A 27,986-nucleotide genomic window follows, 5' to 3' on the forward strand; every position below is an offset into this window, starting at 1 on the left:
GAATTTGAACCAAAATCCCAGATGAAAATGTGCCGGTTCTTTTTGCAAAACACCCAGCTCTGGTTTGCAGTTCCAAAGGGCATTGTCCTTTACCGCTGACAGTGACCCGACTTCCAGTCCACCTAGAAACCAGACAGGTTTGTCCCCTGTCTCCTTCTGTCCACTGAATCTTCTCAATTCCTGATCTCCACCTAGATGAACCACACGTACTTTCACCCTGCAGCAAAAGCTTTTCTTTCTCGCTTGCCAGACTCATGACACCAACCCATTTCTATGAATGAGCTCAGTTTTGATGATTCAGCATCTCCCATCAGGAAGATTTGCATCTGAAATCCCCTGGCCAGCCTGAACCAGACGTTTGAGGGCAATATTTTGAGCAGTCTTTCGGAGTCCAGAGGGAGGGACGCCCGCCTGAGTCAGCGCCTTGCCTGTTTTCCCCCCAGAGAGAACAATTCGGCAGCAACACCGAACAAAGACGCCGGGCAAACGCAGCCCGTTGCAGCTGTCATCCACTGTCATTTCTTTTTATTCTCTCAAATAAAGGCAAACCCTTTTAAGCGGTGAAAACACTGGAGATTTAGAAACAATTGCTATGAGGTAATGCCTGGAAACACACTTACAGGGCAGGATTCCTCCTTCAAGTATTTGCTCAAGCAAAAAAGCCTAGCGGACGATACCATGCGTAGCTGTTGGGCCAACACACGTGGAAAGCCGGTGATCCTGTAAAACTGCAAGGTGCCAAACAGGCCACTTCGGAAACCCGTTGTCTTTTTGGCCTGAAAGGAAAGGGGCTGTCATGTGAAGCCTGGGCAGAAGCAATGCACCACCGGCCAGTTGAGCACGCCTTTTGCAATGCCTTCTTGAGTTTGAAGGGTTCCAGGTCTTGGCTTGCTTTCTTTTTTGCACAGTCTTCATCTGTATCCCATCCAATAGGAATTTTTCTTGCCTGCCTCCTTGGCTAGGATCTCTTCATTTCAGCTGTGTGTCCTTCCTCTAGGCCTGACGCCAAAGTCACAGATGTTCAAGATGGGAGAGGAAGACCAGGACATGGAGAAGCTTGCTCTTGAATTTATCAACAAGCACTTGACATCCCCATGGTGCTGTTTATTTCACTAAAATGCCACCTGTGCACTGGAGATTTTTCAGCCAAGCGCAGCTGGGAGTAAGACCAAAGGCTGAGTAGAGCTCTGTAGGCTTTTACACCTTTCCAGAGCCCCTCCCCGTAACTGCAGCTTGAGCTACCCAAGGCATTTGTTTCCTTTTCTTTCTTTTTTTTTTCTCTCATCATCTACATGAGATAGTGACAAGATATTTAAAGTTGATGTGTAGTAAAAGGCGTATGTGTCCATTCAACAAACTGAGGAAGCTCAAGAGAGTCTGGGAGGTGAATATCCTTACAGGGAGGACCAAAAGGGTAACGCTGTGATGGCATGGATGTGCTTTTTCACATGGCATTTTGCATCCTCCTGGGGCTGGTATCATGGCTCTGTTCCAATGCCAAATGATCTCCGAGCTTGCAGATCTTATCTCTCAAGGGTGAAACTGAGCAAATATTTAGATACATGAAAAGCACATGAATTGCTAAATAAACCGCTGGTTTTCAGCTGTTGATAACTGGAGTTTCTGCAGATGTCGAAACAATGCACCTGTGTCCTTTCCAAAGTAGGTCATTTTCAGGGTATCCCATTTTCAGGATGGGAAAGAAAATGACAGATTGCACAGCAAGTTGGTATCGGCAAAAAGAAACCTTGATTTTCTGTCTGTCTTCAATAGCAAGAATTCCTCTTCTGGACAACCTCTGGTACAGTCTGCCTCGTGCAGTCTGTTTGGTGAAGCATCACCAAGCCCAAGGAGATACCCAAGGATTTTGCTTTCTCAAGAAAATGTTTGTTAGCTGCAGAAGACCAGGCCTTAAGTGGATATCACCTAAGCCCTAATGTCCCTCAGCATCTATGCTATACCAATAGTTATGGTAGTGGAAATGCAGAATAATTTCATCAGATTGGTGTACATAATTCCTTTTTTTTCCCCTGAATTTTTTCATTTGTTCCTAGTAGTGCAACAAACACATGATGAGTGTTCCACTGTAAATTAGACACTCGTATACCTCATACTTCCTTAAGACCAGCTCTGTGTATTATAATAGTTGCCAGAAAAGCCATCAGTTCTAGGTATGTCTAGGTATTTCCCCATAAGGGAAAATTTCTGCAGTAATATCAGTGAGAAAAGTAATGTATTGGAATAAATCAAAAACAAAAAGAAATTAAGAAACTGAAGCATCTCACTGCCTCTGTCATTGACACAGGCAGTCAAAAATATTTCCAACCTTCTCCTTTCTTGAAAAAAAATTCGGTTTCAATTAGCTGAAAATGTTTATGGATATCTGGGAACAATAGTTGCTTTCCTTCCTAATGTTTTTCCTCCTTTCATTTACAAAACTGAAAAAAGAAAAAGTATTCTCCATCTGCATATGACTTCTATTTTCAGCAGCAACAGGAATTACAGCTCTGTGACAACATATCAATAATTTCTTAGGGGAAAAATAAAAAAGAAAGGCGAAACATTCTGATCATCTTTGGCATGAGCTTGTATATAGACCTTGCTCAGATTCTTGCTGTGGGAACAACAGTCTTGGACAAGCTGTATCTGTCTGCAGCCATCAGTGTCCTGCTTGTCAAAACAAATGTGTTTATCTCTTCTGCAAATGCTTTGAATCATACTGTAGAAGAAATTTTATACACAAGACTAAAATCCCACAAATCTAATCACATTTTTACTGGAACAGAAAGACAGGAAAATATACATCAAAAACAAAAAAACCCTTCTGTTAAGCTGTGCTTTTTGAGGAGGAAAAAACCCAAAGCATTTGGTAGCAATTAATATGCCCCCTACATTTGCAGTTTTAATTCCTGTGCAGATGCGTAGTGTTGTTATTCTAATAACTTCCTGTGGTGCTCCCTTTTTCTGTAAACCTCAACGCCAATTAAAATGTGATCCATCACCGAATGCTTCCGAAACAAAGGGAAATGTCCAACTTTCTGATACAGCCATGAAAAATCCCAGTCAGTCAAAAGAAGACCCAGGGAGGAGAGAGGGGAGAAGAAAAAAAAAAAAAAAAAAAAAGCATTCAGGTCTTCCCATTTCTGTAAGAAAGAGCGGAGGAAAATGTTCTTTTGTGTAAATCTTGTAATAGAAACAGACCGAGGGATTTAGACTACATTAGGAGAGACCAGCCAGACTTCCACTCAGCAAAAAGGTTGATTAATAAATGCATCGAGCTTCTTGTGCTGAAATGACAATGTCTGGATATTCACCCTCTGGGGGAAACGTCAGGGACTGGATGGCACGAGCAGATGTAGCTATGGCTCCGCAAGGAGCCCGAGCCAGCTCTCAGGCAGCGGCGGGTGAATGCCTTCCCTTTTTGTCCGCCCCAGGAGAGCCAATGCCGTAATTGTGCCGAGATACACAATCGTGCCACCAACAGAGCCGCCGAGCCTTACCGTAAATAAAAGGTGGGCAGCTCGTTGGTGGTTCACCAGCTTATTAAAAAGGACTGATTTGCTTATTCTTTCCACCCTGAATGATAGAGCTGCCTTTGTAATGCAAATCAGCACCAAAGAGAGGGCCTGAGAGCTCCTGTTTATATGCAGGACACGACACGACAGTGCCACCGAGGACAGGTTTTCATGGTTCAAATTTCCAGGCAGCATCTCAACACACCCTACAGTCAATGGCCCATAGGACTTACTGGATGGCCCTAACCTTTCGAGGGGAACGGCTTCTCCTGGGAAGGCCTCAGACCTTTCTTGCTATCCCTGCTGCTCTAAGACCAATGAGTAACCATCTGGTTATCACGATACTCGGTACCGTGGGAGACACTGACGCTCTCCAGGTACTCACTGACAGCTGCATCACTGCTGTAACTGTGTAGTATGGAGTTCCCTAAGGTTCAGCTTTAAGGTACATCAGCTGTAAAAATATTTTGCTGGTTGTCCGGGAGGATTCTCAGCAATTATGGAGATCACGGTGGAGAGAGCTCTCTAACACGATAGTGGAGACAAGCTTGCAGAAGAGACTGTGCTCCTAACTGCTTGTGCTCCATCACATGTGGTTGTGTGTATGCACAGTAGGGAGATGCATGGTGTCCTGGACTATAACATCAGTGCTTGCCTCTAAAATAAAAGATAAACTGTTCAGTTCCAAAGAGACCATGTTCTCATTCACACGCAAGCTTTATAGCTTAATCCTGAAGCTTTAAATCAGATGTTATGATAGAATGAGTGTCTTCTCCCCTTTGTATAGCTGCTGACTACACACGCTGCCCCCCCCCCCCCCATTCAGAGAAAGGACGATAATATAGAGATGCAAATGATTTGCCTTTCTCAGCGTCAAAATAAAAAGATGCCAGAGCCAATTTGCAATGGACCAGACACATATGTCCTCCCAGAGGTCAGTCAGGAGGGGAGAGGAGGGACTACAGGAGAAGGAAAGGAAGGTTGTTTGTTTATTTATATCCTCTCCAAGCCTGTTTTCTCCAGGCAAGAATCCTTGCCAAGTCTATTTACAAAGTTCAGCCTGGGGATCGTGAGAATTGCAGCTCACACGCAGCTCGCGGTCAGTGCATCAGCACTTGCCCTACGACAGATGTGTTCTTCCTTCTGCTCCGCACTGGACCTTTACTCCTGCTTTGGGGGAGGCAAAGTTGAGGAGGACACAGGAAAAATACATACTAGAGAAAACATGTGCTAGTAAAAGTATAGTAAAATCTTTGTGTCTGCATTGCTGTCATTCACACTCCATTATGACAATATATTACTTATCCTTTAAGTATTTCTTCATGTATGAACATTCCTATAATTTACAGATTTGAGTAGTAAATGCTTTCTGAGGGCCACGAGCATGAATCTAAATTAATATCTTGTTGAAAAGCACCAGTTTTCTGGTCAGGATACCTGTTCCCATATTTCACTACCATCTTGCTGGCATCAAATTGTAGTTCACGAACCAGGTCTGGAAGCAACATAAATGATGCAGCTCTGAGGACCTCACAAGAAATACGTCACTTAATCTTGTCTTTAAATCTGTCATATTCATGCTCATTATCTACTTAGCCAGGAGTATAAGAAGCCTAAACTACATTTCAGGAAAGCCTTTGAAATTAATGGCTTTATTTTAATGTAATCCAGGCACGAATTATAGGGAGACCAAGCTCATGATCCATTTGCAGGAAAAATAGCATATTCTTTCTCCTTTGTGATGTAAATATATTTTTTTATTGGGAAAGTTGGTTTAGAAACAAAAATGTTATGGCATAGACAACCCAATCTGTTTGAATATATGCTATTCTTTCAGACCTGGGGTGGATTTTTCCTTGAGCTGATGCATTGAGGTCGTCCTGGGCTGTCAATGAAGGCTACAGACTTTGAAATATCTAATGAGGAAACTCTTAAATGCATCAAGGCTCTTGGCAATCTCAAGGATGATTTAAGTGCCTAAATATGCATGTGACTAAGGTGACACTGATGAAAACAGTATTTAATGTTAATGACAACGTTTATTTTATATATTATACTATTATTGAAGAGTATTTTAATACTATTTTTGACGGTTTTGTTGTAAGTTAAAAATTGATGGGTGTGGTCACCTTTAAGAGTTATGCAGCATGTGCTTGTGTAGACAGAAGAAGGAATCTGAATTCATGTCTGTCCATCTGCAGTATGTTCTTTAAGGAAACATCATGTCAGATTCTCCCATGTCTGGGTTAGGAGATTTATGGTGCAAGTACAAATCCTGAATGTATCATGTGGCTGCATGACATGGAAGTGGAACATGAGAAAAATGCTGGCAGTTTGTGTAAGAGTTTTTCTCTTGCTATCATTTGGTGTCATGCCTTATCTTCCTTTTTACAGCTGTCTTCCTAGTTTTCTAAGGAAATACTCAATCAAACCCTCTTTCTTTGAGGAAAACAATGCGCTTGCCTCCGTTGCTGTACTCTGTATGAGATCAGGCTGTGGGCACAAGGATTGATATTCCCCCCCTTGCATAAGACAAGTTGAGAACAGCAATTTCTTCCATGTAGACATTAAGGTGACTTTTAAAACATGTTACTTGAAGAATCAATCCAAATCCCTCAAGAGACTGGAAAAGAAGTTGATTTGATTTCAGCAGCTGGCTGTAAGTCACTTGGGAGAGGCATTCTCAGGAATATTCTTCAAAGATACAGAACCACCCAAATAAAGGTAATGCAAAATCTTGCCTCTCATTTCACAAACCAGCAGAATTTCTTGCTGTAGACAAAGAGGAAAATTCTTCCTGCCAAAGAGATAAAGCAGATCTTTGGGGATTTGCAACACATCCCTTCTGAAATCCCCCATCCCCAGTAAAAAGCGGAGCCAAGGGGATTCTGGGGAGCTGTTGAATTGGTTAATTTAGCCTGGTGTATACACCATGAAAATACAACTAACCCAGGAAAAGGCCTTTCACAGAATCCATTTACAGGCACAACGTGAGGTCAAGTTGTAAATTGTTCGGCCGGGTTTGTTTAGCTGAGCCTTGATGGATCAGGAATTGCTGACGTTTTCTGCGAGGTCCGTATTTGCTCAGATGGTTCTGGAAAGGTAAGCAGTGGTTTCCATTGCAAAGGGAAAGGTTTTAAAGGGTATGGCTGCTCAGGCTTATCCGTCCGAGAGGGGAGCACAGGCATGCGTGTGCTGCCTACCCCGGGAATGCTAAGTGAACCTGAAAGCCTCCCAACATCTGGCTGCAGCTTGCCTTTGTTTGCTTTAGGCTTTCCACACAGACGACCACCCTGGCTGAGAGCGCAGGGATGAACAGGGCGTCCTCACGCATGGCTGGCGAGGGGTGCGGGGTCTGGTCCCCGCCATGCCTTCGGGGGTGGCGAGAGAGGCTCCGCCGTCAGAGCTCTTGCTCACATCATCCTTCCAAAAGGAGCTCCCAGCCCCGTGGCAGCCATCCTCACTGCATTCGATCGCATCGATGCTTCTGTGGCAGCTCATCTGCCCTGTCCCACCCAGGGGTGTGCTAAGGTTACTTAAAGACCCTTCCAGGACACCCCATGAGTTCAGGTAGCAGGGTTGTCCTTGGACATTTGGTCTGGAAACAAATTATTATTTTGCCAGAATTTAGAGGATGCTGTCAGGAAGGGACTCTGCTTGCCTCATTTCAGGAATTCTGCTTCTAGTTTTGGTTGAGAAGGAGAGCAAAGAAGAGCAAACAAATAGATATGTCAAAATTAGATTTCTTTATACCAGGCAGTTCCTGGAAAGTAGGTTCCATTCCTCTGAGATCTGATGTTGCTAGTTTCTCCCTCCTCTCAGGATTCAGTTTAATATAAAATTCCATGGGTTTGTGCTTTTATTTTTGTTATTAAGAGAATGAAAGTGATGTTGGGTGGGTTTTTTGCTAACTTGCTGCTTTGAGTGAATAGATAACCCAAGAAGCTGCACAAACAATCTTGAAGAAGATGAAGCCTGACTTCTCATAATAACCACAAGGACCTGCCAAGGGACTGCTCCAGCTTCTTTTTATGCCACATTAGGCAATATTTGTGAGAACTAATATCTTTTACTGTACCATTGATGTAAGTGAAAGGAAAAAGAAAAGCCTCCTAAAAAAATAAAAATAAAGATGGTCCACAGCATAAACTTTCTTCAGCTATGAAACAGAAGCAGCACCTTTAAAGATCTCTACAAGGCCTTATCTATAAAAAAAGCTTTTTTTCTCTTTCTCTAAAGCTAAAAAAAACGATCAGCTGGTCCTGCAGGCTTGGCTTGGTGGGTCTCCTCAGATCATCACAGCTGTAACTGTGCCGCGGCTTGTCTTCCATAGACTTAGTTCTTGATCGCTCTAGCATCAAGGTTACCCAGTGAATTGCCGGGGATTTAAGCGTGCATGGAACTAAAATATGAGCTCATGGTGCCTCCCATTGTGTTCTTTCAGATTCGTTTCAGACCCAGATGCAGTTTTCAGTCTAAGTTTAAGCCATTTCTATTGCTGTTAACGGAGCTCCCTCTTGTGGGTGAAGGACACCCCTTCCCGCACCACCCCCCCCCCCCCCCCCCCCCCAGCTCACAGATGGCTTTAGCAGCTCCCCTTGTATTTTCCTGGCGACTTACTGATTAAAAAAAAAATTAAAAAAAATGTTTAGCTGAATTCAGCATTTACCTACTGACCATTTTTTCATAGTATATTACAGCGGTATATTACAGTATCCAGCTTCCATTCCAATAACCTCCAGATCACTTTCAGAACTAAAATTTAACTGTTGGGAATTCAGCTTAGGCCTTTTGCATGGAAAAAACCACACATATTTATTGATGACAAAGGAGCTATTCTAGATTTCAGGTTACTTACTCTACCATACATTCCTTGATAGAGCTGAGTCTCAAGCTGAGGCGCCTGACACCCTATACAAAGTGATGTTGCATCATATTTAGTCAGAAACCGGTTTTGCTCACAGATGAAGAACACAACCCATCTTTGCACGTGGCATTTCCCTCTGCAATGGTCTGCGCCAAATCCGACATGTACCTGCAGCAGTGCCACACGTTGTACCAGCTGCACTAGGGGTAAACAAAGTTCACAGGGCGCATCGGGAGAGAAATAAATTTTCCATCACAAACTATTTGTTTCAAAGCTGAAAAAGGCACATAGCATTTCAAAATAAAAATTACTGCAAATCCCTTGGGGGTGGTGGCAGAACATGTTAAAAATAATAAACACAGCTTGAATGCAGGGTCAGCCAGGAAATCAAGTATGCTGGATCCATGGCACCTATGCATGCCTCTTCCAGCAGCTCTGAGGACAGTAAGGGGGCTTTGCCAACTCCGCTGGCAAAAGGCACTGGAGGTGATTCCAGATATGCCAAGTCCTAGTTCAACACATGGTGGCAGCAAGGGACTGGCTCTGGGAGGGCTGGCAAGGAGCACCGGCCAGCAGTGCCTGCAGCACAAGGACCCGTGTGCCTCTCTGATGGGGACAGGGGAAGTTTTCCGACTCCTTACATAAGAAACCATGGAGCAAAGATGTTCTGTTCCGAGATGCGACTCCGAAGAATGGCATCCCAGCAAAGTCTCTTCTCTCACATGCCCACAGCACTGCGGGACCAGCTGCTTGCTTTCCTGTTTACAGCCTATCAGTCCTTGGGGGAGATGGTTGTACCATCTTCAGATTCACTGGAGTAGCCCCAGCACTGGGAACTCAGCCCATAGACACTCTTGCACAGTCCCTGTGCTTTCTCTGTGTTAAGAGTTTGAGCCACAAAAGGACAGAAAACCATTTAACTCCTGAGCGTTTAAGACATGTCCTTGGAAGCCTCTCTCTCTTGCGCGAGCATCCAGATCACAAGGCTGGATCACCAGCTTGCTAAGCCTCCCTAGCTCGAGGAGTGCTGTATCGTTCGCCAAGTACAACAGCTTCATCGGGAAAACACAGCTCAGCGGTACAGTATTACCAGCCGGGATGCTGGTACGGATGAATCCCTGCAAGGCAGGAGGAAGGATGTAGAAGCCAACGTGGCAGCCATCACAAGGGGCAGGGCATGGCCAACCTCTCTGTTTGAAAACAGCAAAGTTACCCCACCCTATTTTTTTCATTATTATTGTTATTTTAAGGAAAAAGCAGTAGATGATAGGAACCAAGGGGAAGGATGTGAGACCTGCTTCTCTAAGGCAGGTGGTTAAATCCCCCAGGTACGGCCGTCACATGCGTGTCTCCCCATGGTTAGCCTAGGTAGCACTATGCAGCAGCTGTGGGATGCTCTCCTGGCAGAACAGTGAATCCATGCCAGGAGGTGACACCTCAAAATATGGTGTGGTGACAGCGAGATACACTATACCCATCTCTGGGAGGTTCCAGCCAAAGGCTGTTTTTCTTTGGTACTCAGGAGTGCTATTTATCCATAAATATTTAATTCCTTCAACCTATTATTGCAGAGGGGATCAGTGGAGTCAATCAGTTAAGTCAATCCCTCCGTATCATGCTCTAAAGCCTACACTGTAGCTTCAATTTACATTCCAATTTCAGCCTAAGCATGTTGGATTTAACCAGTATTTTTATGTGAATAAGTGGTCTCATTTTATAATTCCTAATAGACAACTAATGCAAATTATTTTCTGCAGCTTATGTTCCACTTATTTCCCTTTTAACCAGTTCTGTCTTACTTATATCAGCCACCACATCTGGTGACAAGAGGCTCATTTTATTCAGCACTGCTACCTTTTTTTCTTGCCTGTTCATTTTTCACAGCCCAGCAGGGTATAGAATCACAGAATCATTGATGTTGAAAAAGACCTTTGAGATCGTTGAGCCCAATCCTTAACCCAGCACTGCCAAGTCCACCACTAAACCACATCCCTAAGCACCACATCTATGGGCACATTTATTTCCAGGATCACCAATTGCACTTTAGAGCCCTCCCAATAATTAACAAGTGATTCCAGTTAGCCAAGAAGAACAAATGTTCTCATTCATAAATCAACAAAAGCAATGCAATACTGTAGTGGAGTCTGAAGGTTTCTGTTCTCACATGTTCAGTACTACTCTCAGTATTTGTCGGATTGCTCAAACCAGCACACTTTTCAGATACATCCATGCCATCGGGACCAGAACTGCTGAGTTTTGGGCAATATTTTGGGAGAAGGCAGGTAGAAAGGTGAAGGCAGTGTTCACTTTAGCTATGCACAGGCCACACTTGCTCACCCCATCAGCAGTAACCACCTTCCAGCCCAAGCTCAGTCACATGCATAGTAAATCCCCAGCACTTCCCAATTAAGTTGATAGCTCTCTATTAACCTGTGATTTAAATGGTTTAAGTTATCCCAGCTCATCTTGAATGACACGGGCCAGGGAGCAGTTGCATGATCAGCCAGAGCGGATGAAAAGGAGAGGCAGCCTCTGAGGATGGAGGAACAAGGGCAGGAGATGGGCCGGGGGGTGGTATGACAAAGGAGAGGACATGTGGCCATAGCAAACAGAACAGATACCGTTGGCTTAGTGTGGGATTGAGGGGTCCAAGTCCTATTCCACACCCCCACCACCCAACAGCCCTTTCAGCTGCCAAAACCCCAAGCCCATCTCCTGCCTGCCCTCGGCAACGAGGCAGCACCCTTCAGCCCAAGTGCTGTGTCCCTGTCACATAAGGCAGCTTGACGCACGCCTGGCAAAAGGTCACTTGATAAATGTGTTTTTCTGTGCTGTTTCCAGGACACAGCCCGGGCGCCTTTTGAAGGCAGTGCTTCGGCATGTGCTCCAGCAGTCCTAAGGAGTTGGGTTACTCGAATCCTTGGATGCTCCTCTGAGCGCGCTGCCAAGCTGAAACAGAGCACCACGACTCAGCTCCTCATGGTCCTGTGACGATCGAGACAGGTGGTAGGTGACAGGAGATAGGAGTGCAAATCAGGCGGCCCAGAGCAAGTCAAGCACATTTCACAAACCCCCTTGATTAAGGTTAATGAGTACCTGCCTGCTTCAGATCAGGAACGTGCAGCCATGAAAAAAAAAAAAAAAAATAGCAAAGCCCTCCTTTTACTTTTCATAAGGATGGCTGATGGCCATCCAAGGGAGGTGGCAGTGCTTCAGTAAAGGAGGAAGACAAATCTATACACCACCCAGTTACCTAGTGGAAACGAGCAAGCAAGAAACTGATCTCTGATTAATGCACCCATTAGCTCACAGAAAGGACAATCAAGAGCCAGACAGATCTAAATTTTGTCCGAATACCATCTGTGCCTTTGTCTGACTTCCTCCAATTTGGGTAATCATTTGGGAGGTACCAGTCAAATATGAATTATCTCACAGCAAAAGCAATAATCGTTGGTCATTTGGCCCCTGGTATCACTGGGCATAAAATGGGATCATCTTGGGTGAGATTTTTTTTTTGTTGTTCTAATGAACAAAGGAGAACCAAGCGCATGTTAGCATCTGGTATAAATATCTATTGCATGAGCTTCTGTTCTACAATGGTTTCTAGCAATCTGGGAAGTCACATGATTATTTCAGATTTATCACACCAAGTCAAATATAATTATCCCAATAATGACCTAACTGAACAATTTATTATTATTTTTTTTAAATATAGTATAAGCCTCAAAACCCTTGGATTTAAAGACCTTGTTTACAGGAGTATTTCAGGCACAACATCTGTTAGTCATGGGTAAGCATGTCCCTTTGCATGTATTACCATTTAGGGCAGTAGAAAGATCTATCTGAAATTAAAAAGCCAAATTTAGCTATAACTGAATAAAGGAGCCAGCTGATATTTTGTGTATTTATGGAAGAAAACAGTGAAATTAGGGTAAAGATACTTCAAATGAAAACAAGCTACAGAACAACAGCAGCAAATCCAAACCGAATAGTTTCTTTCCTACACCATCATATTATTTTTATGTTGTTGTGGTTTAACAAGCCCTATATATTATTATATTACTTTAATGGCTGCTTTTTATGTTTTGTCCTGTATAAGGGCCTCTTCCCAAAGTCTCCCCCTTGCACTGCACATACACAGCAAGAAGACTTGCTAGAGATTAGCCTCAGCACATACCATGACCTCACAAAACAGAGCAAGAAGGAATTTCAGGAGTGCACCTATGGGACCATTTTTGAATTGACCAGGGGCAATTGAATACTTTCCCAGACCACCAACTAAATACATTCGTAGGAGATAAGTGGGTACTGTATATGGGCAGATAACTTCCACGAGGCAGATATAGAGCAACTCAGCATGTTCTGCAGATACAACGCTTATCCAAGGGACAGTCAGTCACACCACAACCATTTCCCAAATCCCTCCAGGTGGCTTTGCCATCGCCCAAAGCCAACCAAACCAAGGCCCTTCCAAATACAGGCTTGCACACTTACATCCTCGAAACAGTGGAACACAGCTCACATCCTTACAGGGCACCAGCACAGAAGGTTTGTTCTCAGGGCTTGGAATAAATAGAAATTAACCTCATACAGGTGATATTAATGAGAAAATGAATGAGTTAGAGCTGCAGCAAATCAGGCAAGGAATGGATTCAGGTGTTGCTGGTGGTTCTAAACAAATACCCCTATGCCAGACAACTCACTATCCTTTTGAGGGGCAGGTGCAAGCCTTATTAGCTCTGGACTATGCCCAAGGCTCGTTGCAATTAGCTGAGGTACAGACTGCCTGGACTTTGCTTGGGGCTGGCTGTGAGAAAAGAACTCTTGGTTCCTGCAGTTTTGCTCAGTTAAAAGAGCCCAGTGCTCTCAGTTGTTTGTGCAATGGGGTCCTCATGCTTTGGAGGTTGGACTCAGTGATCTGAAAGGTCTTTTTCAACCTAAATGATTCTATGGTTCTGTGTTCTTTCTCTCCATTGTAAACACTCTACTCTCAGCCTTTTAGTGTTCTGCAGAAAGAGAAATGTGCCATAAAATGTGTGTAGGCAGGGTATCAATTTCCTTGTATTGATTTTTGAATAAAAGAATTATTCATTTAATATTTTGGTTTGATTACGTTATTAAATGTATTGATTTGCAGCACAAGCTTACGGAAGAAATGGGAAGCCCATGACTCATACCTTTTCTTCAGTGAGAATCCCCATTAGATAATACATTATGCTAAGAATTACAGCTGCTGAGGCTTAATTATGATTAATTTATTCCCTCCCTTAGAGTGGATTAAATTTAATATCTGCAAGTGTTTTAATCCTTTCTAGATAAAACAACTCTGAACTGTCTGGAGTACAGATAGGTTATAAATCATGGTAGGAATAAGTCTGTTTTACTAAGGTTATGCTGTAACTGGCAGGAAAAGATTACTGTCAAGAAATAGATTAACATTTCAGAACTGTCTATGCTATAGCGGGGTACGGTAATGAAAACATTCATGCAAACAAATCAACGTAAGCACTTTTAAAAGGGAAAATCAGCATCGTTCCATCTAGTCTGGCAAAGAAACTCAGATAGAGGAAGGAACACCTTGGAGGCTGCCAGTGCTGGAATTGGGACCCTCAGTCGGTTTGCCTTCCCATTCCCCGCCCCCCCACACTTGCACGTACCCGGCGCAGGGGCACGAGCAGAGCGCCCAGCAGGAACGGCCCCTCTGCAAACAGGCACGTGTACAAATAATCACAGATGGTGCAATAATTTTCCTGATCCAAACCCAGATAGCAGGGACATAATTGGCCTTGGCATGAGCAAGGTGTTGGTGGTCTTAATGTTTGTAATGGTAAAGCGGACTTCACATGGGATAATAAAACACAGGCAAATGTAACTTTGTAGAACAACTCAGTCAGTTTGCAGGGTAGAGTATAAGCTGGTGTTTGAAATAGCAGGAAATTTGACTTAGATTGCTAAGGGAGCTCTGCCAGTCCTATGTTCTCACACTTTTCATTAAAATACTGAACTAGAGTTTGAATTACACTAATGCCTACGTTTCTGGTTGTCTTCATTAAAACGCTGGGGAACAAAACCAAAACAAACAAAAAAAAAAAAGGGGGGGGGAAGAGAAAAGAAAGAAAAAAAAAATATCACCTGAATCCCAGATATCTTAAATCCAGCTTTAGTTCTATATATCTAAACTTTAGCTTTTATGCTTTTTGTGCAGAATTAGGTGCCAGCAAGTGGAGGAATTCACAGCTATCTGCAATGTGCAGAGCTGGGCAGAAAGTGGGCAGAGGTAAAAACTACAGGCAGAGTTTGTAATTTTGAAAGCCACATTGTGCATTTTCCAACCAAGTTGTATGCCAAACACAGCTCTCTACATGAATATCTTAAAGCAGAAGAGTTTTTCCCCTTCTGTTTCTGCTATTTAAATATGTTTAATTGCTAATAATCACTAGAATTTTGGGTAAGAGAATATTGCTGGTATAAAAAGGTAATTCAGATGTTTCAAAAAATCAGTACAGTATAAAAATACTGAGGATGGAGCCTGCATTTTATCATGTTTATTGAAGAATAAGACATGCACAAACCACAGTACAGTATTCATTTACAATTCTATTAAGTTAATAAATCTAATAAATGGACTGAGGAGAAGAAAAGAAGGGAGCAATGAGAAGGGGGGTCAGTAATAAAATCAGACACATCAGATGAGGAGTCTGTCAGCATCACAAGCCTATTTAGCATCATTCACACAATTATGTGCATTTCTAAGTGCCAGGGAATTCCAGCTCTGTTAGGAGACATCAGGAGCCCCAGCAAAGATGCTGGCTGAGTTCATGGCTTTCACTCAGACAGGTTGCTCATCTTTACTGAGGTATTTGGCTGTTTGCAGAATTCTTTATGCACAAAGAAATCAGGCAAAGGATGCTTAACTAGACCTTTGCATTTCCCGCATCACCTGCTCTGCAGGCAGCGTGCAGCACTGCTGGCCGAGTCCCTTGCTTCTCTCCTGTGCTTGCAGGGCTCAGTTAAAAAATCATTTCTAAGAACACAAGAGCCATTTTTACAATTGCAGGTCACTTGGGGATATCTCAGTGCTTTCTGAGGCTTGTCGCAGACTCTTTTTTCAAGATCAGGTTACGTATATGGGCACCAAACCAGCAAGCCTTGCTCTGGGAGGGGTGAATATCACCCCAGAGCGTGGGGGTCCCACCTACCCAAGGCAGAGGGGTGCAGGCGTGTCACTGCGGCTTCTGGCATCTGCTATGGGAGCTGCGATGTGAGCAGGAGGTAGGAGGTTTGCAGGAGCTGCCTGCTAAAAACTCCACAGAGCTAACGGTATGGCTGTGTTCAAACACCTCAGACATTGTCCTGGCCCATGCGATCTCCCTCCCAGTGGCCTTGCTAATTCTCAATCAATACACAGGTTTTGGTTAAAAGAAATGAAAATCGGAGTTTGACAGTTGCCGATGTTGTTCCAAGCCCCGTGAACTGCTGTCAGCCTGCAGAGAGTGCAGCCACCATGGGCTGCAGGGGCCGGCTGAGGCTGGCGTCACTGGCAAGATGTCCCTTCTTCCATAAAAATTGTGATCGCTAAAGAATGATTTACTCACTTGCCTTTTATGCAAATTGTGGACAATTTACTTTGTTTCCTAGTTTTGCTCCATTTTTTTTCCTTCCCATCTGTCCCTAAGTCAGGATCTGATCTAAAAATAGAAAAGGAGCTAGTGTCCCCTAAGAGGGGAGAGGGATCCTGACAAATGTTTCCATAGCCATAGTAAAATGGTATGCAACCAGTAGTCATGTAAGTTATTCACAAACTGACTGATTTATTCTTTATTTGTCCTGAATAAATGCAGCGTATATATTGGCAAACATTTGTTTTAGAGCTACTGATTGCATCGCTAGGGCTGGAAAGTTCTTGATGAAAAGGGCTTGTCTGGGGACCACTGCTGAGGTATCATATTCTGAAGGTTTCCATTTTCTGGGTGTTTTAACGAGCTGCAGCCAAAATAACTAATTTTACTTGCAATGAGCGTGATCCTCTGGTATAGAGGATATAGCAACAGATGGAGAAGTTACCACATGTTTTTGTGAATCAGGAACTTTATACATAGTTATAAATTACATCTCGGGATGTACGTGACACCAGCTGAGAGGCATGAACCCCCCCAGCTCCTGGCAAGCACCCCAAATGCCCTCAGCTCACAGTCCTGCAGCCAATTCCCCCTGCAGAGCAGCGCAGGGACGAGGTGGTGAAAAGCCGAACAGCTGTTGCCCATGTTCAGTCTATTCTGTGGATAAACAAAGATTTAATTTTGCAGTAATATTTAAACCAGCATCTTTAGAATGAACATATGTTTATACTCATTATGCATATGTTTATTAGAGCTGGTCATAATGTTTTGACAGCAAAGTCCAATGAGAAAAGGCAGTTTTGTCAAAACTGATATTTTGGCTGGATTGTTGCAGTTTCTTCTTTCTCAGTAACAGTAAAATATTTAACTTCAGGACAGTAAACATTTTGCTTTGATTTTCCTATCACAATGGATTATTAATATTTAATATAATACTTCCTTATTATTGAAGCAAAACTTTCCAGTGTTTCTGATTAAACATTTTGAGGAAATTCCTTTTCCAGAGGTGTTTTTCTTTAACATCTTGTCTTCAGAATCAGAACTATTCCCCAAACTTGGTCTGCCCTCTCCTGCAGGTGATAGCAGTCCAGGGTGTCACTAAGCCACCCCTAGCTGTCAGAGCACCGGGGGCAGCCACCCACTCCATGAGACAGAGCTTTCCCGAAGTTTTCCTTGCTTGACATGGTTTTACCAGCTCGTGAGTTTAGTAGAAGCCTTCCACTCTGCGTTTTGTTTTTGAGACAGCTCCCAGTATCTACTGATTTATAGGAAAGTCAAGAAGGAAAGGAAACAGCCGTCAACAAGATACACACATTTCTGGCCATTGTGGTTTTTGAATGAAAATAATCTAAAACATGAACCAAGAGGCTCAGAAACCAGAAGTCAAACAAAAAGAGCCCAAATGTATCACTATTGAGAAGCTTTATGTTTTTTCTAAGTCAGTCTCATGATTTTTCTTGGCTTTGACAGAGTGTTTCCAAGGATCAGAGGCTGACAGAATTATAATCTTCCTTCTGTTTCTCTCAACCCATGTTGCACTCGGGTTTTTTTCCCCTTTTTCTCTGCACATGCCCCATTTTCTGCTGACAGCCAAAGTCACCTCCTCAGCTACTAGCAAACCCCATTTTGCAGAAAGTCGAGCCTGCTCGTTTCCCCTGGAGCAAAGGAAGCAAAAGCGCTGGTTTTGTGCACTGAGTCGTATCACTTCTGAGACCTGACCCTACCGAAGAGTGGGAAAAGCAGCCTGAGAGCCAGGGCTGGACCCCAGGGAGCCCAGGGCAGGCGGGGGTGGCAGCAGCACAAACAAAAGGGCTCCTACAAGGAGAGCACCGTGGCGCCAGCACCTTGCAATTAATTGCCCAGCTTAGGCTGTATCAGCAATTACTGCTTTGGAGTGCACATTATGGAGCACATCGTTCCCAGTTTTTGGCTGCATACTAGATGGAAGCTGTCAGTAAGCATGGGATGGAGGTTTCTGGAATCAAGAACAAACTTTGTCCTCTTTTTCATTGCACTTTGCACTGTGGAGTAGAGTGAGCCACACAGTTTGTACGCTCCGAGGAGCAAGAAAAACAGAATTAGTAATTGAAAGTACAAGCCCTAAAGGGTTAGGCAGGAGAAGGAAGACAGACAACACAGCACCCCCATCCTGGAGCCCCCAGGGCGGTTGCACAAGCAGCAGAGCTCAACCTCATCACTTTTGCATCCCAGGAAGGCAAACTCTTTTTTTCCTGGAAAGCTGCAATCCGAAGAAAAGAACGGAGAGAATAAAAGCATTAGAACCTTAGTCACTACAACATTGCACCTTGATGGTGCAATAAGCTTACTAGCGCTGTCAGAAGAAACAAACTGGAGAGCCAGTAAAGCTTTACCAGTAAAGCTTTCCAGTTGCGCTTCCTATTGCCCATCACAGCCAACACCATCAACACCAGCACCACTGTGCTGGAGGCTATTTTAGCATGCCAAAGGAAGACAAAAGCCTTAAATACCACTTGCCACCCGCCATCCGTCGGGGTGCTTGTAGGTGCCGGCACTGAGGCTCCCAGCACTAAGGCGGGTGGGCCAGGCAACTGCTGACTTTGGTTTCCAGAAAAGCTGTTGAGGAAGAAGCCATCGAGGTATGATCTTTTTTTTCAACTAGATGAGGCAGCTATACACAATAAGTCCTTTTTCTTAAAAAAAAAATAAATATATATATATATTTCCATAAAGTTTTCCTAGTGTTTGAGAGTTTTGTTTAATTATTTTTGTTTTGTGAGTCAACCTAAGTGCCTAGTGGTTTCTGTAGCACGTGAGTGGAGAAAAAAATTGCCTTTTTTTCTTCCTATTTTTTGTGCTGTTTGTGATGGAGGGACACAGCTACACAGAAAGTAGTTTTCTTGTGATGCTAGTGTTTGCTGTGTATTTTGTGCTTTTGTAGTGTCGAAGTCAGTTGCAGCCTGCAATTGCTTCAGCTGCTGATGTTTTTTTTCTGGGTCGGAGTGCATTTACTTAAAAAAATAATCTAGCTTTGCAACTTTCTTTTTTTTCTTTTTTTCTTTTTTTCTTTTTTTCATTGGTTTGAAACCAAAATGGAGTGCTTATTAAGCCTTTTGATTTATTGGCTGTGTTTGTTACTTGTGTTCAAGAAAGTTATAAGAAAAGCTTTCCTAACTGTGCTCGTGAGTTATGTGCACATGAGCGTGTGAGGAAGAAGCAGCATGGGGAAGCCTTGCTTCTGCAGCCCTGTGGTTTTAGCACTGTTGTGGATCTTCTCACTCCACTTTCCCACCAAAAGGGAGGAATAATATATTTAAATGGAGTTGCTCCTAAGAGAGTTAATGTTAATGCAATACTCTACAGGCTGCGAAGCCTTGAGCATTAGCTGCCTTCACTGCAGATACTGGTATGAGCCTGGTACCGCTCTGAAGAGTTGCACTATATCAGAACTGGGATAGCAAATTTTAGAAATTAAAAAAAAAAAAAAAAAAAAAAAAAGGAGAAGCTTCCATATGTATATCTGTGCTCTTGACGTGACAGTAGTATTTTTGTTTTGAAGCTAGTTACCAGCTGTGCAACAGGGTTTGGATGAGAAGGTTTTTAGTAACCTGATAGCCTTGACCATAAAGTATTTTATTTTCCTTGCTTGAGGGTATATAAGTTGAGAGGTACAATATATATAACCAAGCAGCTAGAGATAAATTTAGGGATGGATATATATACATGCTATTTTCAATACAGTGACTGTAATGATGGTAGAACATGTGGCCTTGTATCCGTTTAGGGCTTACTTCCAACTATCATACAAGTGTATTTTTTAACCTGACCTCTTTGTCTTTCTCCTCTTCCCCCTTTGCCATATAAAAGTTGGCTTGAGGAGTGTAGACCTCAATGGGGTTATTTCTGCTGCCTGCAGTGGGGTCTGGAGCAGGCCCAGGGGAGGGGGAGCAGAACAGAATGGGTCCCCAGCGGGCAGGGCACGAGGGATTTCCTTTCCTCCCTGGCAAGCACGAAGCACAGCCGCCTCACCTGCTTGTTTGTGCTCTTTCCCTCCTGCAATTCAATAGCTATTGTCAAGCCCCGAGCCAGCAGCACGCAAGCCCTGTCCCAACTGCGCAGATGGGCCAAGCGGTGGATGTGCTGGTGGGGCAGCCACTCTCCAGGTGGACCTTGGAGGCAGAGGGAAGCCCTGAGCCCCAGCCGCCCCATGCTGCTGCACTTGTGTCCCAGCTGAGAACCCAGCTTTCCTTTCTTGGGGTAGCCTGGCAGTGACACCCCTGCTGGGCACAGGACCCCGGGGGGCCCAGGACTTGTTCATTTTTTAACCACTTTAACTGCCTTTTCTGCTAGAGCCCAGTTCTGGATACAGCTCTGGGTTCTTCTTCTTCTAGCACGTAGCTGGTGCAGCTGAGGTGCAAAACCTCTGTGCAACAGTGAGAAGAAATGTTCAATTCTAGACTTTTTTCATAGTATTGGAATAAGGGGAAAATTGGCTGAGAGTGAATTGGATAGGCTTTTTTCTGTTAAAGCTCTTCTTCCTTGAAGAAGAGTGGTTCTCTTTGGTCTGGGAGAAAAATTGCACTGTCAGGAGGGTACACGGCTTAGCACGGCTAAGCCAAACACATCGAATGATGAAGCAATTTGATCAGTTGACTTAATTGAAATTGTGCATTGACAGCCCAGGGAATCTGCCTGTGTGTCTCCAGCGCTGCATGGTTCAGTTTGGCAATGATCCTGTGTTCCATGTCCACACTGAATGTTTGGTCAGGGTTCTGTTCACCACTGTCATAAATACTTCATAGGTGCAGCTTGTTAAAAGTAAATACTGACAGAAGTTTATACAGAAACTGTTTCTCTCTCTGTCCTGTGATCAGGATGGTATTAAACCCGCTCTTCCTTTTATTTCATGCTGGAGGATTACAGCTGTTGCTCAAAACAGCTGTTTCCTGCTATGGTGTTGCCTGCTGACCTGGGGGAGGCTAAAAAGATGCAGGAACACGATCACATCTAACTGCCACCTCTGAAGAACTATGCTCTCCTTCATCCAGTTACGCCACACTTGCAAATATCCTGATGCACATTTGTCAGCGTGTGCAGATCTGTGTGAAATTCTGTAACAGTTTTGCTAGCAGGGTATTTCATGTGTTAGAAAACTAAGTGTGTAGTTACCAACTTGCAAGTTCGTAATACTTCTAATCACAATTTAAATTACTCCGATTTCAGAAATTTCATAGAACATCTTTAATAGATTTTGAATTACATTATTTAAGATCAGCACTTCTGTAAACAACCTCTGATTATCTCTTTAATTTCTTGTGAACATAGTTGCAGTAGCTTTGATGCAGATCCCAGGTGTTTCAGGTTTTTTTCCAGTAAGACCTATGCTTTTATGAAAATACAAATACAGGTCTCTCTGTATGTGCACATGACATCACAAAACATCTTTTTCTTGCTGTACCCTGCCAGCGACTCAAGTCCTCTTGGCCTGTTATTTGCAAGGTAGGAAGTTTTTTGCTTTTTCCCTTACAGACAGAGCTGTATGAAGCAAACCAAATGGCAGGCAGCAGCTGAGGAATTTGAAGGTCTCTGTCTGTTCACATGCCACTCAAAGGTCGGATCCCATTAGCTATGCTAATGTGTTAGCCAGCATTGCCCTCTGACAAGGCTGAGAGTTGTTCACATCATGTCGTTCTTTCCAGTGTCTGGGGCCTCTCTGAGGTTTCTTGTTATTATTGTAGATTTGGAAGAGCCTTGTCTTAACTATTACTATACTTCTTTTTCCTATTTGCTCCTCCTGCTGCTAATGTACATCATGCAATGTGTGGTTTCCCAGGGAGTTAGAGAGCACATTTATTGAGCTTTTTCCCAGTCCAGAAATGAGCAGTGACCCTAAAAAAGATCTACCTGGAGATGTGAATAGATGCCAGGGAGAGCTGCAGGACAGCCCGAGGTGAGCTGACCTCCCTTTTGCCTCTCTGAACTCCTTGGCTGGGCCCTCAAGGCTTCCTAGAGGCTCCCTGCTATCCCTGCCTCCCTCTTTCCCTGGCTCCAAAGGCAGCAAGCTGCAGCCAAGCAAGCAGCTGAAGCCTGTTGCACGGCATCTTGTGACAGGTGTTGGGACAAGAGGGACAAGGATGTGTTTGCAGGGGCTCTCGCTCAGCCTGCTTGTCACACAGCCCCCTTATTTCAGGCTTTCAGACCACTTTGGCTGGCGAGAGCTGGGCACAGGGGGGAGGTTTAGGAAGAACAGCCAGTGCATTTAACTATAGCCGTAAGTGGGGTTTTTAGCTGTCGGGTTTATACTGCGAATAGCTCTTTATAAACCAGTGTGGGATAGAGATGTTAATACCGATGCCGTGTTCTTAGAAGGAAACGGGCAGTGAGACTGGGTCAAAGGGCCTTCAGGTACCCAATTGCATAGGTAATGCATCTCCGTTGTGCATGAGGCTTGTAATTATTGTGCTAGTTTAGTCCCCCTCAAAAATATTGAATCATGAAATAACACCTTGTGAAAGGTTACTAGGCTTTCTAATACAGCCTCTGACTGCAGCTATCATGTTGAGAAGTTGATTGTAGGCCCTTAGAAAACAAAATCATTGTACAGCAAGGTGCAGGCTGGAGGTATGACCTTTCTATGGCATCTGCTGCGAAGGAACCTCCAGCACTCTGCCCTATCTCCCCACCTAGAGATCTAAGGCTTCTCTCTTGTTAGAGGTGCTCTCAGCTGTTATTTCCAAACCCAATGAAGCTGTCCAAATAACCTCACATTCACCCCACTTTTAACCACCTGCTTGAGAAAGTTTTGGCATTTGATGAATTTATATAGACCATGCCAGGGCAATAAGAACCTAATGTTCCTGGAACACTGCTGGGTCTCACTGTGATTTTCTGTCGTGGCCAGTTGTATAAGAACTGGATACTTTTTGAAAAATGGTATAAAATAAAAATGCTGAAGGATGAGTAGCACTTCATATAATTTGCAGAAAGGCTGAATTAATGTGACTGACCATCAATTTGGCATTCTTCCAACTGCATAAATATTACTGCAGTGATTTTCATCCTCTACCATGTGGAGACCTCAGCTCAGTGTGGAAAAAGCTTCAAGAGCTGCTCCTCAGCTCACAGGTTTGTCTCTTTCTGCTGTTACATCTAAAGGATTAGCCTATGCACATGACCATCCAACAGCTATGTCTGGTCCTCTCACTCTGGTGTAACTGTGACTGATTTCTCTTTCAGAGCAAATTCATAAATGTAACTTGTTGTTTTCAGTGTGGTTTGGGATGTAAGAGCCTTTAAGAATAATAAATGTGTGCCCACAGCAGCTGCTAATATTTTCTTCTGTTACTTTCACAGTAGTGTGAAATGTATCACATCGGTTTTACACCCCCAACTTTAGACCTCAGCATCTTAATCTTTAAGTACAGAAAATGTGATGTATTGCTGTGTGAATGTGTGACACTTCAGTGCAGTAAGCAAATACATCTTTTTCCAAAAGAAATCTGCAACCTGCAGAGTGGTCTTAAAATGTTTATCATCTAAATGACAGCTGTGATGAACGGTTATGTGAAGAGAAAATACATTTCAACATAATTGTGCCATAATGTTTCTGGCACCACTGACATACCTAAGGTAGGGAAGTAAACAAATGAATATAAGCTAATGATTTAGAACAGAGTAGTGCTCTGCCGTGGGTTACACAGCTGGTAATTTTTTTCTGGTTAAAAAAACCAGCTTGTCAGAAACAGTTTGTAGTGGACACCCAGGTATTTGTACGGTGCTTGTGTTGATGAGCAGAGTCTGTTCTAAGCTCATCCATGTGCAAGGTCCTGGGCTTTCATAGATGGACCAGAAAGTAAAATACTGATGTACAGAGAGGGACTCCGTGAAACTCAGTCATCAGAAATTTGCAGTCTTCATCAATTTTATGCAAATTGTGCAGCTGGCATGGTAGATGGTGAAAGGGTCGTGTTAAAGGCTATCTTTGCTGGATTTGGAATGGTGGTGTTTTGCTGATGGACTTACTGTCTCTTGAGGGATAGTCTGGAGAATCTCTGCCTTGACGATCTGGAGAAGGACTAGTGACGCACAAAGCTCTTTGAAGGATCCTGTTAGCTTGTCTATGATAATGAAACCATTGATAATTATTGCAATATCCTTTAGCCATGATATTCCATCCTGATCATAAGAGCATCTATTGAATAGTAGAATTAGATCCTTAAGAAGCACAGGTGAAAGCTAGAGAACACTTTGGAAAACAAGAGCATCTTTTCATAAAACTAAACAGAAGCATTCTCTTCTAAAAATACTAGAATAAAGGATTTATAGAGTGGTTTGTTTTGATTCCAGATATACTGTTATTTTAGTCCGTTGAAATACAATAGATTCACTTTGAGTGTATGGATGCATGGATGGTTCACCTCAATTCCGGTTTTGAGAGCACAAAGAGCTTGATGTAATTGTGTGGAGAATCTGGGTAAACCTCAGGTCTGGCTAAACCAGAGCAGTCGGTCTAGGTAAATGTAACTTGGTTACAAAGGAGTTAAGCTTCACCTATATGTTCCCATTAATAATTGGAGTGGCATATTGGATTTCCCTTCTAGCTTTTATAAATTTGTATTGGTCATGTATACATATAAGATTTGCTTTCAGACACTGGGATGACAAAGCCTAAATGTGCCTGTTGACAGGATGATGTGTGCTGTGGTACCTTGCCGCACAGCAGCGAAACAGTTGAGGTATTGGCAACAAAAGCACAAATAGCCAAAAGTTGTATCAGCAAACTACGTCAAAAGGTATTAGCCTTAAAAATATAGGTCATTCTGCTATTTATGTGACTTCGCTCAAAGTTTAACTGGTTTTCAGAAGCATTTTTCCAAAACTTCTCTCTTCCTTGCAGAAGCATGGAAAGATCTTCTCAGCCATCGATGGTTCACTCGGAACAAGAGCAAAGTGCTTCTGCTTTAGTCCGCTTAACAAACTGAGAAGGAAAGTAGGACATGAGCGATTGTAGATGGTGACATGAATGGGGACATAAGAGACCTTGTGACCTGTGTTCTCTGCAGATTTGTTTGGTTTGCCTCAAATCATTACCTATATAGCTTGCACGGTGTAGAGAAATAGACTCAAGGTCAAACTTTGATAGAGGTAAGGTCTATTTTTAAACGGTGCAGATGGCACGGGCCCCCTGTCTAGTGTTCTTCTCCCTGCACGTAAGCTGAGGGCTGGTTCGGAGCCCAGTTGGGGCACACCGGCAGTACTCTGCTCGGTGCTGGGTGCTCGCACCGGGCTCTGGGCAGGGGGACGGTCCGTGGCAGGTTGGGGAGTTTGGGCTTTCGGCTCCGGGGCGGTTGGTCACCGGCTGTCGCAGACACACGGTTGTGTAATGCTCTTCCAGAAATTAATGAACCTGTGCTCTTGAGAATTATTTGTTTCCCGCCCTTCTTCAAGTTTATGAGTTGGTAGCTGTGGGACTGCGGGTCTGAACCCACTTTCTACAATGCACCCTAAACATTTCAAAGTCAAATTAATACGTGCATTAGTTTTTGTGCCAACATTTTGCAGTTCTGTCCATTCTGTCCATTGTCTGTGCTTTCTGGGAACACTGAAAGGTTCTGACTGCTTTCTTTTCCCTCTGGTTCTCTTTTTCCTCCCTTAACCCACACCAGTTGTACAGCACGTTGGTTACAGCTGCCCCTCAGAGCTGCTGCACGAGGCACGGTGCATGCGGCGCTGCCGATTTCGCAGCCTGGCTGTGACTGTTCACATAATGCAATGCCGCTGTGCAAAAGAGATGTTTGGTTTTCTTTAACCCTTTCCACCCTCATTCCATGCCTGCTGAAGAAAAGGTGTTAAATATGAGATTTGCTTTCTGGGTCAGTGTAAGAGAACACCCTGTACAGCTTGCTGGTGTATTTAAAGAGCACTTCATGCTCTGCGGAGAGTACATGGTGCTCGTCGGTGATTAGCAGTGTATAATGTTACGGGTGGGATTTCACTGAAGGAAATTCTACAGCAGGATAAAGGAAAGCTCTTATCCGTTTAATGTGAGGAACATAGCTAGCTTTCATTAAAGCACTACGGTGACTTTATGGCTCTGTTCAAAGTGCATTAAGGTTGTAAAACACTGGAAGATGATCTGTTTATTTATAAATAAATGAGTATAAGCTAATGATTTAGAACAGAGTAGTTCTCTGCTGTGGATAACACAGGCTGGTAATTATTCAGGAAGATTATTCAGGTCCTGTTCTGACTTTTTGGTAGTCAACTATTTCAATTCCCAGGACGCTGGTGGCCTCTTTAGAGGCTGATGAGAACTAGGTGTCAGCCCAGTACCAGTTGGCACTGCTGGCGAGCATTGCTGCAAGTGCGGCGAAGGGATGCTGTGGGGAAAACTGGTTTAAGAAGGCAAAGGTGGAAATAATATGATGACAGGAAGCACAAAAGTAATTGGAATAGGGTAGATGCATGGAACTAGTAGAGAGTTTTGAGAAAACAGTTGGTAACTTGTAACCTCGTTATCTGCTTGGGTTAACCATGTCGATGGCCTGTCCTGTTGCTTTCGTGCTTGCGTCTGGACGAGTGATCCTCCAGAAACTGTTCAGCTGATGTCATCATAGGTGTGAAATGTTTTTGCTGGGTTGCTGTGGATCTGGTATTGAAAGGTGCCTGAAAACTTGGGATTGAAACTAATGCTAACCTACTTCGGTTCATAACAGCCAGCCTGGAAATGTGAAGTCGGCAGGATTTCTTTTCATGGGAGGGAAAATGTGTTTGAGAACTCTAGAAACTGTTCAGTTGAAGCTGTCCTTCCCTGCATACTGCTTACCCAGCTGGTCATTTGTCTTCATCTCAATGAGTGCTAATTTGTCCGATGGTGGCCCAGTAAGAATTCTCTTTGGATGGGAAGGGTGGCAGGGAGGAATACACAAAACCGAGCGCTGCTGGCTGTGGCACTGCACTCGGCATCCAGGGCTGATGAGGATGGTGCTTATCCTGGGAAAACTGTTCCAAAGACGGGGATTGGGAAAATTTAAACACATAATAAAACCTGTTGGTTTTGGTTTGGTTTTTTTTTTTTTTTCTGTCTGCATTCTGTATCTATAAAAGGGACAGCTCAATTGAAGAGTTCTTCACATTTTACTGGGTCCAGTGCTGTTAAACTCTGCCAAAAAACATCACATTGAGAATTCTTGTATTGAGCGCAGTCAGCTTCAGAAAGCATTTTGTTCTTTGGTAAAACTAAAGCAGGGTTTTCAGCTTAAAACTGGCATCTGATATCTGCAAAGTTGCTGTGAAAATATCAAGTCCAAATTAAATCATGTTAGTAACATCAAACTTCTCCACCTGGTGAATAGACAGTGCAAACAGGGTACTACTAAAGATGATTTTCTTCGGTAGGTCAGAAGAGGTCAGCCTGGGACTAAGGGAGCTTGTGCGGTTGCCTTGGGGAAGCTGTCGGGCTGGCTGGGACACGGCTGTGTCTGAAAAGAGAAATTAACTCCCACCATCAGGTACTCTTCTTGAATACCTTGAAGGCAGAAATGTTTAGCTTTAGCAACCGGTGATCACATTGGTATATAAGATATATAAATATGAATATGTTTCGGAGACTCAGACCCTGAGTGTTTCTCTACTAACCATTTTCTCTGTGCTTTTGTGAAAAAGCCAGTGTGATGAATGGGATATCTGGTTTACAATTCACTTGAAACCCTTTGTTTTCTGCTTGCCATTCCACTTAGCCAAAAGCGCGTCAGTCGCTATTGGACTGGCTTTCCAACCAGAAATGCCGTTGGGTAACTTTAATGTGCACTAAAACTACAAGGAAAAACACTGCAGCAAGACTGACATTTTGTATACACCATCTTCCTTTTTCCGTTTAGCCTGCTTTTTTCCCCTGCCATAAAATCCCTGAAATGCATGGACACAGTGAGGATGGAGTCACTGGAATATCCTGAGCCAAAGAGGTTTTCAGTGAATGCAAAACATATGGGGCTGCACTTAAGCTGG

This window comes from Falco biarmicus, chromosome 1, assembly GCF_023638135.1.
Source record: "Falco biarmicus isolate bFalBia1 chromosome 1, bFalBia1.pri, whole genome shotgun sequence".
In the NCBI taxonomy this organism is placed as follows: domain Eukaryota; kingdom Metazoa; phylum Chordata; class Aves; order Falconiformes; family Falconidae; genus Falco; species Falco biarmicus.